At 41.2% G+C, this 16,944-nt stretch overlaps 1 pseudogene; it reads left to right on the forward strand.

Annotated features, from left to right (window-relative positions):
- Positions 1-869: 869 nt before the first annotated feature.
- On the forward strand, positions 870-12,830 carry LOC120024803 (annotated as a pseudogene).
- Positions 12,831-16,944: the final 4,114 nt, after the last annotated feature.

Here is a 16,944-nt window from a genome sequence, read left to right on the forward strand (position 1 = left end):
AGTATTTACTATAGTATTCTATAGTATACTACAACATTCTATAGTAAGTACTACGCATGATAGAAGGATACTACGGTGTGTAGTATAGTATTCTACAGTATACTACAGTTTATTGTAGAATTCTATAGGAAACTTATATTTTTTCATGTGGGTGTCTATGTGACAGCATGACAGCTCCATAGTCAATATTTGAAGACAATAGGACAATACCTTGAAATTATACTGTTTGCACATGTGTATCCTATCAACAAATGCTATTTTCAGTACAATTAGAGTGATGGCTTCTGTGGGGGTTACGTCCCTGTCAGCAATCAGTTTGTTTTACCTTCCAATAGTCTGTGACTTTAAACAGAACTCACATTTTCTTGGCAATTGAAATGAACGGCACATCTGAAGTTATGTACATACCATAGAATCTGGGCATCTTATGGTAACAGTGTTTGTTGAAGTTGACCAGTATATTTTCTTCAGTCCTTTTCTGCAACCCCGGTGCATGTGTTGTTTTCTTACCCCTGCAGATTAACTGTGGGGATTACGGGAAGCCAAAGCATGTCTCTGCATGGGGTTGGCCTTTATGATGAATACTTGTCTGGAAAGAGGAGAAATGAGGCATAGAATAGTGCCAGGGGATTCACTCTTGGCTTTAGATGTTTGTCTATGAAATCCTTTCCTGACATCAGTTACACTAACAGTTATGACAAAAGGTTGGTGCATGTGTGTTCATGTTTGTGTTTATTGTGTGGGTTAGTATGTTGTCTGTATGTTTATCATCCATGCTTTTGGTTTCCACACTGAAGACCATTACGAGTTTTACCTGTGCCAAAACCTTCTCCTGTCCGGACCTCCACCAACTCCAAACCTTTCCGCTCATGTGGGAGTCTGGTGGACAGTCCTCCTACTGTGCTCTGTTGATGACTCTCATAGGCCCCCCCGTCCTGGCCCACGCTTGGCTCCTGTCTCAGCTGTATGCCCCTGTCCTGGCTCCTGCTCTGGGAGGAAGGTGTGGAGTACTCCTAGGCCTGGTTAGGGTCAATGAGGGTGTTCCACACCATTAGATTTACTGTCAACTGAACGAGAGGCTAGAGCTTGTTTGAGTTGGGTTGAACTCTTGCTGTAGTAGGCTATTAAAACTTTAAACAGAATGACTGTCCTGACGTATACAACTAGAAATGTACAGAAAATATTGAAACACCAGAGGCTGACAGACAGGTCGACGCCCCTCTGACAAAGAGCTGATTTACAGATAGAAATGTCGCATCACAAATAAGCTCTCCAACTCCCTCCTTTGATGTGACATATTCAAATGTTGCAAATCTAGAAAAATGACAATACAGAATATTTTAAATATGAATGAAATATAATATTAACAGCTTCTTTTCCTCCTGTCCTGCAGGCAAAAGAGGAGGGAACCATGAACAGTCCGGTGGAAACAGAGGACGACCAATACAGTCCAATACATCTCATTGGGCTCAGAATATGTTGCCCCCTCAGTCCCAAACAGCACCACAATGGGCCTGGTCTGGAGAGCCCACAGCAGTACACCAAATGGCTCCCCAGCTGCCACGAGGCCAGTCTGCTGCCCATGAGAGAGGACCTGGCTCTCTGGCTCAACATGTTTCTGGGTAGGGTGACCTTCACATGGTTTTTATGTTGTTACGAAACACCTGCAACAAACCTGTAACCATCTTGGAGTTTGGGGCTTTTAAAAACACTTTGAACAAGGAATGTGACTAAGATAATGTGATGCATTGGTTTAGCTCAATTCTTGTGCAACATAGGCCTATTTTTGTCATTTCTGAACATCAATTAGAATGTCACCCAATGACATACAGGTTATGCGAGGACATGAAATTGGATCATACTTTTTATATTGGATAATATCGGGGACAAAGCTATTGGTTGGTGTTCTGAACTGGAAAGGCACACATGAACCCAAATGCTTGAAATACTCCTGCATGTCTGGTCACTGAAAGGAACCCTGTTAAGATATTATTGGAAGGAAGTCAGGAAGGGCCTGAACATGTCACAGCCTGTTGGGGAGATGACTAGATAATATCCATCACTCACACATAGGGATCGACTTGCAACAATGCAAAGCCACACATAGGTATTTTCTAGGTCTACAACTAGGAAGTTTGCATGAGAATGATGTCGTTAATAATAAGGTCCCATTAACAAGGCAAATGCTTCAGTTTAATATGGCATAATAAAAATGCATTACTCCAAATCAACGCCCTTATCATTATTCACAAATAATGCCGGAGCAGTATAGTACAGCTGTGTCATCGCAGTGAGTAGTACCCTCAGGACAAAAACACCTGTGTAATGACATATAATGCTCTACATGATCAGTATGTAGCCACTATATAGTCACTTATCATGTACATTTTTTTTTAATATAAAACATTATTATCAGATGTAAAGCACACAATGATGTAAGACAACTATTTGATGTCAAATGGGCTCCCCTTTCTGTGATCTGTTTAGCATGGTGTTGGTGACTGACATTTCTCACCACAGACTCTGGGGTCACGGCTGACAGCCTGATGGACAGGCTGGATAATGGGGTTCTGCTGTGCCAGCTGGCCGAGGAGCTACAGGAGAGGATGATCCAAGCCAGCAATGGCAAGGTAACATACAAACATACATGACCATAGACAGCATACATTACATGATCACATTTAAGAATATTGATCTTTCATCAACTTACTTATGCCATACAGATGTCTGTATTTCAGTGGCTCAGTCTAAAGATACGATCTGCAATTGAGCTATCTCTGGTGTACATTTGGTGTATTTTTTATTATGTTGAAACCTAGCCATCACTTGAAAGTAGACAATAAAGGACAGAATGTTTCACTGAGAGTCTCTGGTTTTGAAGTCACCATCTGTGGTTCTCCTCACCCCTTCTCAGAGTGCTGCTGCTGCTGATACTGATACTGACTGAGAACAGCATAATGCCACGCTTCATTGTCATTCTTGAATTGCGTTTACTAGTAACTGTTTCCTAAGTTTATAAACAAAATTACTCAATATTGTTTATAATCTTACACAGAATCTGCCCAAGTGCTGGTTGTTGGAGTTACTTTCTATGGTTCACATCTGACTAGACATAAATAAATAAATAAATAAAGGCCCAAGTTTTTTGTTTTTAAAATATTGTTCAACAGCTGATGAAACTAACACTGTAAAAGTGTGAAAACATTTGATCAGTGTTATTTCCTGATATTTGCTGGTTGAAAATACAATCTACACAGGACCTTGTAATCAGCAGGTTTTGCATGGGTGGAGTTTCGGCTTGCCTGGTGACATCACCAGGCGGTTAATTAGGTAAAGGCCCAGTGCAGTCAAAAATGTGATTTTCTTGTGTTTTATATACATTTCCACACTATGAGGTTGGAATAATACTGTGAAATTGTGAAAATGAGGATAATGCTATTTTAGTGTAAGAGCTGATTGAAAAGACTGCCTTAAATTACAGCCTGTTATGGTGGGATGGAGTTTTGGCGGTAAATTAGTTAATAGAGCAATAACAAAGAGAATTCCAAACCTCCCTGGCATTAACAGTTAGTTTTCAGTTTGCCCCTCCCCATTCAGACCACTCCCAGACAGTCCTAGCAAAATTCTAGCTTGAGAAATAGTTTTTTTGCTAAAAAGCTATTTCTGTTTCTTTTGGAAACTGTTTATGGAAAACTATTACAGTAAGGTACTTAATTGTTATCCAGAAATTATTTGATATTGACATAAAAATGGCTGCATTGGGCCTTTAAGAAAATAATTGAGGCTAAGAGGATAATGTAGTGGGATTGACCCCAAATTGTTCGGGGATTGACCCCGAACAAAGCAGTTAGCCACTGTTCCTAGGCTGTCATTGTGAATAAAAATTTGTTCTTAACTGATTTGCCTAGTTAAATAAAATAAAAATAATATATATATATTTTTTTTAAAGAGCTGTTATTAATAATTATAATGCACTAATTATACCATGTTATACACTGAGTAGAAAAAAACATTAAGAACAGCTGCTCTTAGACATAGACTGACCAGGTGAAAGCTATGATCCCTTATTAATGTCACTTGTTAAATACACGTCAATCAGTGTAGATGAAGGGGAGGAGACAGGTTGAAGAAGGATTTTTAAGCCTTGAAACAATTGAGACATGGATTGTGTATTCAGAGACTGAATGGACAAAACAAAAAATATAAGTGCCTTTGAACAGGGTATGGTAGTAGGTGCCAGGCTCTGTCAAGAACTGCAATGCTACTGGGTTTTTCATGCTCAACAGTTTCCTGTGTGTATCAAGAATGGTTCACCACCCAAAGGACATCCAACCAACTTGACAACTGTGGGGAACATTGGAGTCAACATGAGCCAGCATCCCTGTGGAACGATTTCGAAGGTGTTCTTAATGTTTGGTATACTCAGTGTATTGAGCTGAATCGGAGTATTGACACTGACTTGGTGATTGTCCCTGTGTATTTTCCCCAGCCCTTCGTCCGCAGGGTGATTCATTGGCGAGCTGATGCTACTTCTGGCTCTTTCTTTGCCCGGGACAACGCTGCCAACTTCCTCTACTGGTGTCGGAAGATTGGTGTGGATGAGACTTACCTGTTTGAGTCTGAAGGTTTGGGTGAGTGCCTACTTGCTTGTCCATCTCCGTCTGGCACTGACAGGACACAAATCTGTACTTAAACAGCCAATATCCATCAAGTTGTCTAAGAGAGAATCTGTAAATCTCTGTCAGAGTCAACAAGATTAACTCATGAACACTGCAATGGTGTGGCTAATTGGCAACAGACCCTACAGTTAGTTCATTAACACACTTCTGCCGATTCTAATCTGAGCTCAGGATGTGCGACGTCCAGAGATTTACCAGAGATAATCTTATTGAGAAACAATACACGTCATACACGTCACAAGAACATATGCTTTTATAATGTTCCCGACCCCTATCCCATCTCTACTCTCATCCATATATATACTCTCATACCCTCTTATCAGACCATGGGAGGCCTCTGGCAGTAGTCTCTGGAATGGTTTCTTTCTTGTGCCTGTTCTGGATTAGTAGCCTGTCCCCTGTGGAAAGACTGTGCTGTGTCCCATTGTCCTCTTCTCTGTCCTGTAGAAGCATGGCCCCACTGGGAAAACACTCCAGTGTCACCTGTCTTTGTCCTCCACTGACTCCCTAGCTTTGATCTGTGACTGTCACTATGAGAACGCCAGCCATGCTTCCTCACTAGCTGTAGAGGATTTAGCGAGTGGGTGAGATGGTTTAAAGGGAATGAAAGAGACAGATGTTCAGGTGGAGCTGGAAAGCAGGTCAGCTCACAGTGCTAGCTGACTCTGTACCTTGAATAGAGGGATGATATATCTTCTTCTCTGACTTGGATTGTCTTGTCTTAGGATCATGTATCACTCATTCACCTCTGTTTCTGTTTGATGCCTTCAGTACTGAGGAACATGGGAGACTAGTTATTGCATGTTGACCACATTTAGTGATATTAACTGTGTGTGCGGTATACCTATTCCACCTGGGCATGTTCCTGCATGGGCATGCGTGACACTGAGAGTGTTAATGTGTAGGTTTAACTACCATACACATCAGTTTGCCCCCTAGTCTGACTAAACTGGCTTATTGGTGAATTGCACTCAGAATGATAGGACATGTACATATGACTGCTGTATTTTTCAATATTTATGTTTGACACAGGAATTTTAAAGTCATTCATACTGTATATTTTCATACGTACGTAATTGCTTAAATTGTTGTACTTCAACGTACAACTACATGTAAGTGTATACTGTGTATTTGTGGCATTATGTCTGCTCTACTCTATTCCTGCTTTCTCTCCTCCCGCTTCCCTGCTGCATCCCTGGTGTAGGGATGGATTTACAGAATAGAGCAATGACAAGGAACTTCATTGCCAATTTCAAAGATCAAAGGTTACCTATGGACACTGTCGGGAGGTGTGTCCAATGTGTCTCACATTTGAACTATAATACCATAACTTTTCCCATTTTTTTGTGTTTTGGTGGTGCTTCCTTTTCATGTTAGGCTACTGTCAGAAGTTAATTTCACTACACAGTATATCCATGATTCCTTTCCCTCCAAAACAAAACCACACCTTCTGTCCCTGTGAAATTACATGTTTAGAACAAGATATGTTTTGATAAGTATTTTAATCACTTTGGAGAGCCTAACTTTGAAGACTACGGATGATTACAGGCATTGAGCGTGCTGTGTTTAGCCTGCATGCCCACGTTTTCTTTACACACGTGTCTGGTGCCTACAGGGATTTGAGTTCAGCTTCAACGATAGCTGGGCGCTGGAGAAAGGCATAACCCCTCCTGAGTCCTCACTGACATTCACCCGTATTCAAAATGCTGCTCTTGTTTTCATTTTCCTCACAGATAATGTCCTGTTATCTTTGCAAGCAGCTGAATGATACTCGTTGTTAATCGGTAGCATGTGTGATGTTTGTGGTTCTTGAAATGTAAACACATATTCAATTTTGTCTGTGTGCCTCCTGATATTCAAATAGCTTGGTGCAGGATGAAGGTTGTTTTGTGTGTCCTGACATCCTGACAGTCTGTGTGGTTTGTCAAGGGCGTGCGTTCATGTAAACGCACATTTAGCTGCTGTTCATGTCCTCAGGCTTTACAAATGAATATGACAGTATTTGTTTAGCCATGACATGTGTTGTGTGTGCTTTATGGGCAGTGCTCCACAAACAACCTCGGGAGGTGTCTCTGTCTTATGGAGCTGGGAAGGATTGCAGCCAGGTGAGTTGTCATGACTCTGTGTACATCACTCAGAGACTTGCACAACCGCGCTATTCCCAGTTCATGGAATCTTTCTTTACTAACCGTCTAACAGTCGTGGTGTCTCACTGACTCACTCTCAGGTATGGTGTGGAGCCCCCAGGGTTGGTGAAGCTGGAGCGAGAGATAGAGAGGGAGGAGGGAGGGTCTCTCACCCCATCATCACCTCTGGCCTTCCCCTTCCCCTCACCCACAACTCTTCCCTTGATCTTACCGCTGCTCCGTGCTCCTACACCCCCTGCTTCTGTAACCCCACCTCCCAGTCCAAGCCCACCCCCTTCCCAAGCCCCAGTAGACCCTACTCCTCCAACTTCCATCTCATCCTCGTCAACCACCACTAGCACAACTTCCACTCAAACCTCATCTGTTACCATTGTCACAACCTCCACTGAGACCCCTCCCACAACACCAACCACAGATACTATCTCAACCCTGAGCCTTACAGAGACCCCTATCTCCCCCTCTCCACCTCCTCCTTCACATCCTCCGCTACTGCCGTCACCACCATCACCCTCTCCCTCACCTAAACCCAAGGCGCGTCGTCCAAGCAAATCATCTGCTAAGAAAACGCCAAGCACATGCAACTTGTTGGATGACATAGTAAGTACCTACTCTCAAATAGGCCTAAAGTAACCATGAATTACCCATCAATGTAATGAGAAATACAGTAGCTAATCAGTGTCATCTTGCCCCACTGACTGTATCGTAGGAAAGATCTTAAGTATTGACCTAGTCTAGCACACCAGACTTCCTCTCCAATTGTTTAGCAAACATTCTTAGCGTTGATAATGCTGGTAGGTATAGCCTACGGGTAGGACGAGGTTATGTCTTTGTTTGCTTTATCTGAGAGATGTTTTGTGTTTCAGGTGAGAAACATTATCGAGGACCCGCCATGCAGCTGCCCCACTAAGTTCCCTGTGGAGAAGCATCCTAAAGGACGCTACCGTGTCGGGGAGAAGGTCCTCTACGTACGAGTATGTCAAAACCCCTTCCTTCACCCTAATTATAAGGAGTTAATAAACCTCAGGCAGTTGCGTGAAACCATGGAAGTAGATTATATTTATATTGTTCTATACAGCAGTGAGTGACATTATTTATAGGACACATACTGTATGGACATAAACATTAATTTAAACCAACAACCACATGAGGAAATGTAAGGATTTTAATTTGTTGGTATTGACTTAATACCAACATATTACATTCTTTGCATTTCCTTATGTGTTTGTTTTTTAATCATGTGATATTTAAGAATGTTGATTGACATATATTGAGCAATGAGGGTATGTTTGCTGCACTAAGCTGCACTAAGTGGGAATCTATAGAGAAGGACTTGTTCCAGGCAAAGCCCCATGGGATACAGGGTTGCTTGGCAACGGTAGACTGAGTTCACACCCTCTAATGGGAAAAAAGTATTATTAAAACATGCCCAGTTTTGTATTTCTTGATTTGTCTTAATATGTATTGAATGTGTCTTACTAATAAGTTATTCTATATTATTTTGTTAAACAAGAAGTGAAATCTTAGCTATAATGTAAAATTAACATTTATACTTGATTATATTCAAAATACACATTTTACTCAGTTGCTCCATATCTAATATATTCTGAAATGGACTATTCAATTCCATAGCCAATTTACCAATAATTGGATGGGGTCGCACTCTATGGTCTCAATGAACCAGAAATGCATCAATTGCTTCCTCAGTGGAAGCTTTCCCTATATGGCCTTGACTGACACTGTAGCATCATCTGTCTGCTGTCCACACTGAGCTGACAGACCAAATCGTATGTTGTTTCTCATCTTTTGGGGACAATTGGTCACCAACAGAAGACTGTTTTAATGCTCAGTTAATCTCATTGAAATCCATTGGCTTAGAATGTGTTACTCAATAACAGTATGTGATTTAGCTGTCTTTGTCAATAAACTGACACGCTGAGTTACAACTTCACTCCTAATTTTAGTTCCCTGAGCAACAGACACCTTATTTTTACTGCCCATTTAGATATAATGGCTGCCTTAGACTCACTGAACACCTGTTTCTCAGTAATAGTCAAATGTCTAACATGGGAAAACATACCCTTACGCCACATCAAAGAAAATGGAGGTCATAAAAATGGATAGCCAAGGGATGTTGTTGGTTTATGGGCAAGTTCAGTGAGGCTGTATGTTTAGGACGAACATTTACAAAATTGAGAAATATGCCTACCCTGACGGTTTCATGCTCAGGGTATTGTATTTTTCCTTTCTTTCATCCTTCAGTGTTTCTCAGCAACCAAGGTCATATGACTGGGGTTTGGTTGCATATCTGTTGAAGCTCTGTATTTTTCCTGATGCCCTCCCCTAAACACACTTTGGCTTATTTTAGTCTTCTGTGGTTTCCTGAGCATAACTGCTAATTACAGATTTAATTACAGCAGCATGGACTTGTGCCAGGCTACGTTACCTTTTTCACTTTAGATTGTCTGTGTGCCCAACATCTCCATCCTAACTGTTATTACTGTACAGCAGAGGTATTCAACCGTGGGTCTGCAGCCCATGTACCGCAGGGGGTCCGAAAAAAGATAAATAAAAAATACTATAAAAAAGTGATTGTATTTAATTGTATTAATTCAATGTTTTTAAGAATATTACTAGTGGCCTCCCGGGTGGCGCAGTGGTCTAAGGCACTGCATCGCAGGGCTAGCTGTGCCACCAGAGATTCTGGGTTCGAGCCCAGGCTCTGTCGCAGCCGGCCGCGACCGGGAGGCCCATGGGGCGATGCACAATTGGCCCAGCGTCGTCCGGGTTACGAAGGGTTTGGCTGGTAGGGATATCCTTGTCTCATCGCGCACTAGCAACTTCTGTGGCGGGCCGGGCGCAGTGCACGCTGACCAGGTTGCCTGGTGTACGGTGTTTCCTCCGACACATTGGTGCGGCTGGCTTCCGGGTTGGATGTGCATTGTGTCAAGAAACAGTGTGGCTTGATTGGGTTGTGTTTCGGCGGACGCATGGCTCTTGACCTGAGTCTGTACGGGAGTTGCAGTGATGAGACAAGACTGTAACTACTACCAATTGGATACCACGAAATTGGGGAGAAAAAGGGGTAAAAAATATATATATATTTTTAAAAAATAATATCACTAGCAACAACAGAATGAATGCTTTGTGAATAACAAAAAAAGAAGATAATATATATACTGTATATTATTGTCATCCACACCAGAAAAGAGCATATCTTATTTTCTTTCTAATGTCGCCTAATGTATGATGGGGGTCCCTGGGTCGCCGGTTGCCTAGGAGGAGGTTCCTGGGCAAGAAAATGTTGAAGACCCCTGCTGTACAGCACTACCTGTAGGATACAGAGTCCTTTCTCTCAATCACTAAAAACAGACTTCTCTTCTCTGTATGAATAGAGCACTACAGTCCACTCCCCTGTAAAGATGTTACCTGTGAATGTGTGGAGTGATGCCCTGATAACCCCTGTATGTCTGTCTGGATGTATGAATCATGTGATGTTTGCTTGGCTTTTTAAAGAGCAGAATCTATTGATTACTAAGACCAAGTCATTAGTGGTGTGATTTAATCAGACAGCTCATTGAAGCCTGGCCTGGTATGACACCCCCTCTCTCCACTGGAGATTTTTCAATCATGCTAGCCCTCGAGGGCTCCATGCAGCATTCTCAGCTGTTGAAGAAAGGAAGGCTTTTCTTCTCCAAGCCCAATTAAGCACCAGGCTTTATAGCAGGGATGGTAACTGTGTCTGGCACTGAAAAGAAGGGAGACATTAAAACCTCTCACTTCCATTACTTCCTATTTCCATCAGAACACATAGGAGCTTTGTTTGGTTTGCTTTATATTTTAGCAGTGGTCTGACTGCTATAAAAAGAAGACATATCTCCATTTAAGCAATCATTAAAGTTCTATGGGGTTACCTAAAAGGAAAAAGTAGTTTCATTTAAGAATAAGTAGGAGACTGTGGTTAGGTTATACTAAAGTCCCTGCACTTTTTGCATGTGACAAGATCCTCCCTTAGAGTGAGATACATGTGAATTTCTCCAATACAATTACTCCATCTCTCATGTAATGACCAGTGCAATCACAATAATCTTTCCTCAGAAGGGAATGGTTAAAGCATGGCCCCTAGTGGATGATGGGTGAAGGCCTCTTCTCCATTAGCATTCTCATGAATCTTTCAACAACAAACGGGAGGAGAGAGAATCAATAGAGCTGCCAGGGAAGGAGGACACAGGGGAATCCAGCAGTAAGGTTATGGGCTGGAGTAAAGGCACACATGTGGGGGGGCAGGGGCTGTTAGAATGAATCTGATTATATCGAAGAAGATGTCTGCCGCAGGGGGTTGTGTGCACAATTGCTGAGAAAGTCTACTTGCATAATTCCACTATGTGAATATTGAGTTTTGAGAGCCATAACAGTCATAACGTATTTTGACTAGTGTTCTGAGTTGACTAGTGTTCTGTTACATATGTAATTAATTAAATACAGTCACCCAAATATATTTTCCTCATAGAGCTCTTGAAATATAGTGCTTTTGAGAGACTACTGAAAAGACAAATCCTTATAGCCTACAGTATTTTATCCCACATTTGTATGGACAGCTCTTACCTAAGGTTGATGAATGGAAAAAAACATAAATAGGTGTTTCCCTCCACTGCTCCCTCCCTCCCTCCCTCTTACTCTTGTGTTCGTGTGTTATGTCAAACTTGACCCCTCTGTCAGCAATAACATTTTAATCTGCCGGTGGACAGCTGAGGCAAATCACGTCTCAGGGGCTCCTTGGGTTGGTAAATGGGATTACCAGGCATTGTCTGTGTGCACGTGGGTGCTTGTGTATGTGCGTGTGTGTATTCACTTACACCCCTCCACCGTCCATCTCGCCATTAGTATGCATAGTGGAGGACAGGAGGCGTATAGCAGGGGTGTAAATCTGCTTGTATTATCACATTCTTAATGGTTCCATAATGAAGGGGTTATGGGCGATAAGGAAGGAGGGGGTGGGCTGGTGTTGACAGGACGGAGGGCCAGGCAAGGCCTCTTGGGAATCTAGATGTCTGTGTGGAGCTACAGCTTTGTAAAGAGACAGCGGTCTCTATTTCGCTGCTTTAATTTTCTTACAATCTGAGTGTATTATTTGAGAGCTGTTGCCATGGTAGCGTCAGATTTGCACCAGACCAGCGGGTGATGTGTAGAGGAAGGTGTCTATGCAGTAGTTGTCAGAGGGCTTGATTTAAAGAGTGCTGATGTCTGTGTTTGCCTGCTATCACGGGTGTTCTAAGTGTAACTATGTACATGGTGACTTCACACCAACGTACCATTTATGAATGCTGTGTGCGTGTCTGCGTGCCCGTGCGTGCATATCTGTGGATTAGTCCACTGCATGTGCTCAGCTGGCGTCATGAGGCAGTGTTTCATTTGGCTTAATGAGATTTTGACAAAGCTGTCTCTTTCTATGGCTCAGAGATCATTTGACTTTCATGAGAGCTGTTACACAGGCAGAAGGAACAGGTCAATATTTGATTGGAAGGGTATCTTCTCTTGGCTCAGGGGGGTCATACAAGAGCAGTTTCAGTCTGGGGAGTGGATCATAACATTTTCCAAGGTTACTATGCCTTGGCCTACTTGAAATCAGACATAGGTGAAGGGGGATTCAAAACCAAGCTAGGTACTGAGCAACAAACAAGTACTTTTGTTGTGATATGGTTGAATTGGTTAAGTTGCTCAAATGGAATAGCAGTCATGGGTTTTATTGTACCTGCTGTTTCTGACTTTCCCCTCCATCTTGTTCTTCCTGCAGATGCTGAATGAGCGTCATGTGATGGTGCGCATCGGGGGAGGCTGGGAGACCTTGGGATGTTACATGCTGAAGCATGACCCCTGCCGGAGTCCACCGGTCACCCCGGTCAGGACCTGTCGGGCCAAAGGAAAGTCCCCCAACATGAAGGACTTCTCACCACTGTCACCAGACAGCTACATGGTGGTGGGGGCACACTACCGTGCCAAGAAATAAAACATGAATCTGTTCAACCATAACAGATAACTGACACCACAACCTAGCAATGAAGCTTCCTGGTTATTCTGAGCATATCAAGGTTTTTTTCTGGAGATTTATTTGAATGAAAGCTATTGCCTAGTGACCAGAGGTGTGTAATAAATATATATATATATATCTGGTAGGTTGGGTTTAGTGGCTCACATGTATGTAGAAAGGTATATTTTATCATCTAAAGGAATTCAACAAAATACCTGGTATGGTGTTATTTTTAAGATTAGTTTGAAAAAGTGATATTATCTGTAAAAATCTATCCTGTAGTCTTTAAAAGAGTTGATCCAGAAAGGCTAGTATAGCTGAGGGTTAATGGTGTTTATAAATGTATTTTAATATGTTGGATGAGGGCTCATCTCAAGACTGTCCAGTCATTTCTCTATAAGAATTGTTTTATTGTACTAAAATATATTTTTGATAGTACCCTGAGAGAAGACGATATAGGGATCATTTATTAAATGTTTATTTTTCAGTATTTTATGTATATTTTGGAATGTACTCTGACTGCATATCATGTAATGACATCACATTTTTACCTTTTTTCATGCCCATGTAAACTATGAATTTATCTGTAGTCAGTTGTTCGATGGTTAGCTGCTACCCTGCAGCCTTGACTCTTCCTCAGTTACTGGAATTAACACGACAGAGGACATAGCCAGAAAATACCCAACTCTCCTCTAGGTGGCACTGTGTCATAAGCAATAGATGGGACAAGCAACACCTAGCCCAGGGTTTCTTAGCCTTTATGGCTGCATTTAGACATGCGACATAATTATGATATGTGTTTGACCAATCAGATCAGCCCTAAAGATGATCTAATGTGAAAAGATCTGTGATTGGTCAAAAGACCTATTGGTGGGAAAAAAGATCAGAAATGGCCTGCCTGTCTAAACACAGCCTAATATTATTACAGGGAATTCATCCACTGAGGTCCACTTAAAGTAAGTCTAGCATTTGGACTAAATCAGTGTCAGCTCACTAACTGACAGATGTCAGCAACATCCATGGGATTGTTTTTAAAACCTCATAAATGCTGTATTAGTTTGGAGAATGAATATGTGCTACACACTGATGAAAGACAAACTGAGATGGATGATGGTGTTTTTTTATTGTGAAATCGTGGCAATCGTGTAATTCCTCTGAAAAATGAGCCACATGTCCAACCAAAACTTTACTGCAGTGGTTTCAAGAACCATAATAGCCTATTTGATTCTACTCTCCGTGGGTGTGAAATAGTGTACATGTAAGCCCAGATGGGCAGTTCACAGGAAGAGCTTTACCTAAGCTCAGAGTTTTTCTGTTGTGACATAGGATGACATAGACATCTAAAATACATGAAATATACAGACACAGTTGACTTCAGAATAGTATATTAATTACATTTTATTTCAGTAAAATAAATTAGATTAAAAAATGGACAAGTTTGAATACATTAAAAGAAATGAACCATAATGATCTCATGCGAGACTATAATGTTTTTTAATCGTCTTTCTCCATCCTCGTGGATTGAACCAGTATAAATGACTTGTAGAAAATCATAGCAGTGCTACTTAAAGAGGTGCCACTTGAAATTGTGGCATTTATACAGTGTCCCACATTGCTCACGCTGAACACTTTCCAGTTCCTCATGAAACACTAGAAGTCCCAATAAGAGAAGTACTTTGCTGTCACTTTGCATTCAAGTTGTATATTGTGCTTACCCCTTCTCTCATTCTTTTTTATGTGGCCATTTTACTACTTTTTCAGAAATCTTGCTATGCTACCCAGATATTTCTCTATCAACCGGTTTAGCAACAAAACCTTTATCATTATTCAAACAACGCAATTGCAACAAATGTATTGTTTATTGTAGCAATTATCCATGCATTCAATCCCATTGGCGAATTTAGAGATCTAAGGGACAAAACCTGTACATGTGTGTTGATATAAGCTGGAGGAGAAGACTGTGGATGAGCTCAGAATGGCAGCAGAACACCACCAATATCCACAACTCTTTTACAAGTCTGAGGTGGTGCTACATGTAGTAACAATGTTGGGATGTTTCACTTTGTAGTCACTTTGAGGCAATGTTTTTATCTACAGTCAAATACTAATTCACTGGAAAGGTTATAGCTCATCACCTCACCTCATAACACTGCTGAAAAAGTGTCACAATGAGTGCTTTTTTAAATATAGGTAACAAAACAGTGTTACTTGAGTACTCTGTACTCACAAAACACATCAATTCCATCTTACCTGTAATTCCATCTTAATTCATGTGCAGTGCTAGCCTCCAAAGCCTGCTTGAACCCAGACCTGCCACAAACAAACTCCCAACATGGCCTGAGTTTCATCCCAGACCCTTTATGTAATACACAAGTGTGCTTGTATAATTATTATACCTCTCAAGTCTTGCGAGAACTGTACATTAATCAAATGTTACCCAAATGAGGGCCTTTTGACCTCTCCTTGTCTCTATGAATTGCAAAGGGGACTCTGCAAAGGGCCAGTAAGACTGCCTGTTGCCTGGGGCAAAAGTGGCACTGAAATTAAGAAATGGTGAGCTCCCTCAATTCATTCAGGAAAGTGGTCGACTCAATAGGGATCCTTCATACTGAAGTGACGCAGATGATGCTTTAACAGGACATCATGTTGTCTGCTTACAAGCTGCCACATTATTGGTCTTGTCTCCAAGAGACCTAAGCTGATTCCTAGTCTCCCCCTACTGAGGAAGAATACAAAGAACAGCTATGGGCAAGAGCAGACACCCCTGCCTCAAACGTGAGGACAGAAGGATTGGTAGACTGGAAAAAACAACATACCAGCGGTGTTACTGATGTAAACATGATATTAAGTATGACTTTTTACAGCCCTACTGCTCTCTCAATGTAAATCTCAACATTACCCATTTTCGCTTACAGAAGAATATTAACAGAAATGTTAATGTTGAATAAGACATGTATTCAATGATAAACTTTAACAGAAGCTTTGGGAATCTATGCTGTGCAAATACCTGCATTTTGCAGCAATTCACACAAACCAAATCACTTAATGCATTGATACTTGCTACATACAATGTTTTGTGCTATGTGAAGGTTTTTGTGCCAGAATACATTAAATGCAAGTCCAACACTGGTGTCTGCCGTTCAATTCCTGCCAAATCCAAGACGGCAGGTATTGTCACTTATAACTGTAAATTACTGTCTGTCATTGTTTCTAAGTTTGAATGTGTTACCAGAAGGTTACATTTTTTTTACATTGAACCCCGTCCTTCAACATACAATATTTACTGTTTCTTAAAGGTCCAATGCAGATGTTCTTATTTCAATATCAAATCATTTCTGGGTAATAATTAAGTACCTTACTGTGATTGTTTTCAATTAAAATAGCTTCTTAGCAAAGAGCAATTTCTCAAGCAAGACTTTTGCTAGGACGTTCTGGGAATGGTCTGAGTGGGGAGGGGAAAACTGATCAAACAGCTCTTACACTAAAATGGCATTATCAGCATTTCACAGTATTTTCCAACCGCATAATGTGGAAATATATATAAAACACAGACAAATCACATTTTTGACTGCACTGGACCTTTAACTGCCTCTGCTACTCTCAAACAGTACTTAATGCGCCTTGCGATCACTCTTATTCTTCTAATCATGAAGCATACAATTTATTCTGGCAAACAACATCACTGAAGACCCAAATTGCCATTGTTACCTCGAAACAAACAGAAAAAAAATCTTATTCAAGAGTTACTTTATACAAACAATGACCTGAATCTACGTAGAGATGCATTTGTACATACTGAATCATAGAAGCGCTGAAAGATTTGCTCTTCAAAAGCACAGTTCTGTATTTTATCTTGCTGTTCCACCCCTGCCATTTCCAGTTTGTGCTCTTGGTTCTCTGCTGCAAGAAGCAGGTTTTAGGCTTAAACTGTAAAGTCCTTCCTAGGGATAATGCTTCCTAGGGATAATGCTTCCTAGGGATAATGCTTCCTAGGGATAATGTTTGACATCAGTCAGCTGATTCAAAACATTGGACAGTTTATGCCAGCATAATTTTTGTTGCGAACAATAACAAACACAGTACAGACCACCCG

The sequence above is a fragment of the Salvelinus namaycush genome, chromosome 30 (assembly GCF_016432855.1).
Source record: "Salvelinus namaycush isolate Seneca chromosome 30, SaNama_1.0, whole genome shotgun sequence".
NCBI classification, from domain to species: Eukaryota; Metazoa; Chordata; class Actinopteri; order Salmoniformes; family Salmonidae; genus Salvelinus; species Salvelinus namaycush.